Below are 2,624 nucleotides of genomic sequence, written 5' to 3'. Positions count from 1 at the left end.
TCCCGTCTCCGTGTGTCCCGTCTCTGTCTGTCCCTTCTCCGACACGATTTGAGCAGCCCGGGTGCCGCCCTATCCCGGCACCCCCAACTCCCAGCGCACCCCCAGCTCCCAGCAGCCACTCCTTGCGCCCTGCCTCTCAGGGGCTCCCAGGAGCCTGGTTCCTTTAGGACCCTGCAGACCACCTGGGGATGGAGGGTGGGACAGGCAGTCGGTGACAGGAGGGCAGGCGTGGGAGGGAAGAGCTGGGGGCTGGGACTGGAGGGAGGCAAGGCCTGGCTTTGCCCCCTGTGCTGGGCCCCTGTGCTCAAGGTGATTCGGGAATGGATTTTTGTCCACCAGGTAGAGGCATCGCCTTAACTGGGCCCTTGTGCGGGTATTGCTAGGGGTGTACCCACCCACAGCCCTGCACCCCTACACACACACACCTCCCTGCAGGCACTGGTGTCAGGCACAGGGCCTCAGGGGACATTCACTGCCCCCCCCCCCAGCCTTCAATTCCACAGCAGGAAGAATCAAGTGCTTTAGTGGGAGCCCCCACCCATAGAGACCCAGGCCTGGACCCGGATGGCTCCCCTCCCCCACCTGCTGTCCCTGCCCCGACTGTGTCCATAATGGCCTGATGGGGGCAGGACTGGCCAGAGGCCCAGCTAGCTGCTGGCTCACCTAGGTGTGAAAATCCCTGTTCGCTGGTCCCCGAGGAGCCTTGCTGCCCCTCCCAGCCACAGCCACAGGGGGCTTGGAGCTGCTGCCATCAACACCTGTGACTAGAGACGCCCCAAGCCATTTCAGCCTCCCCACCTCCCACCCATTCCTGCCTGAGGAGCCCTTGAACTCTACCTCTGAATCCTGGAGGGGACCAGAGAGAGGGGGAACTTGGGGGTCAGTGACCTTGGCAGGCCCATGTGGTCTCTGGACTATTCCACGGGGCTCTGCTCACCCTGGGCCTGCAGCCACCTGAGCAAGGCCCGCCCAGGCCAGGTCCTTCCTGACCTATGAGCTGTCAGTTCACAGCTGCTGCTGGGACTCTGGGAGCCCCAGATGGGTCTGTGCATCTGGGGCCAAGAAGACAATTCTGGCCAAGGTCAAACACAGGAGACTTAGACCCTGCCCCAGCCCTGCTGCCTCTGTGCGGCTCTGGCAAGTCCTCTCCATCTCTGGACCCCTGACTCCCCATTCGCTAAACAGCATGAAAGGGGGTTCCCACACCTCAGTCCCGGCCCAGGCCGGCCCCTCCAATGTCTTCTCCAGCTCCTGGCAGGGTGTGGCTCCTCTGCAGAACCCCACAGGCACCTCCCTCCCTGTCTCTCCTATTTGCTGGTAAGTTCATTGAAGGACCCTGGCACTGGCTCATCTCCCAGAACTCCCACCCACTGCACACAGTAGGTGCTCTTAGTGTCTGTCCTTAAACCGGCTGGCAGCCAGCAAGGATGTTAGGAGCTGGGAATTTCAGGGTACACTGACCTGAGCCCGTCCTGACGTCTGTAGGCCTCGTCTCCTCAACTGTCCGGTGGAGCCCATGAAAACACAGTGAGTGAGTGTCAAGGCAGCCATGGAAGGTGAAGGATGCCAGGGGAAGCACCTAGAGCAGTGGTTCTCAACCTTCCTGATGCCGCGACCCTTTAATACAGTTCCTCATGTGGTGGTGACCCCCAATTTCATTGTTACAAATTGAACATAATTAAAGCATAATGATTAATCACAAAAACAATATGTAATTATATATGTGTTTTCCGATGGTCTTAGGCGACCCCTGTGAAAGGGTCGGTCGACCCCCAAAAGGGTCCCGACCCACAGGTTGAGAACCGCTGACCAAGAGCTTCTGAATGCGCCCCTCCCCCAACCTCGGCCTTCGTGTACCAGCCACACACCTTCTTTCCTCCCTCCGACCTCCTCACTGGAAAATGCTCACTTAGAGTTCTCCCCAGGCAGATAACAGACCTCCCGTGCCCCCCACCCCATCTCCCCCCACACACCAAGGCAGGTCCCCCCCACCCCCCACCCCCGTCCCTCTGGTCATAGCTTCCTCACAGACCTCAAAGACCTGTCTTCATGCATTTGCTGACCCTCTAGCCCATTAGACTGTCACCTCCACGGAGCCCATTCAGTTCTGTCTCGTTCCCAGCTGTGTCTTGTGGGCCTTCAACAGTGCCTGGCACACAGGAGGCGCTCAGTGGGTGTTCAAGACTAAATGCTGCCTGGCTGGGGGCAGCTCGGAGCTCCTCGCCTGCAGACCCTCCAATTCAAGGTGCAGTGCCAAGCCCTCACTGTGCCTGGGAGGGAGGTCATTGGTGTTTTGTTTTGTTTTATTCCTTTCATTTGAAAGGTTAGTTGGGCCAACGTGACTCATTTTTCCAGATCCAGCTCCCCTGAGGACTTCTAACAGGTCCTGCTGCACCCCGGGGAGCTTGGTTTACCAAGAACTGGGGTGGAAGAAGGCGGTGGGGTCTCGTCTCTAAGCCACGGGCTCACATCCAGGCTCTGTCCCTGAGAGCTGCAGGACTGATCACACTCAGTTTCTCCATCTATAAAATGGGCAGAACAGCAACTACTTTTAGGGGTTGATGGCGACCTTAATACCACTGCTGGTTGTAGGAAAGGCTGACATTTTTTATCTACCCCCTTTA

Source organism: Myotis davidii, unplaced genomic scaffold (genome assembly GCF_000327345.1).
Source record: "Myotis davidii unplaced genomic scaffold, ASM32734v1 scaffold425, whole genome shotgun sequence".
Taxonomy (NCBI): domain Eukaryota; kingdom Metazoa; phylum Chordata; class Mammalia; order Chiroptera; family Vespertilionidae; genus Myotis; species Myotis davidii.
Note: the sequence above shows the minus strand (reverse complement) of the source record.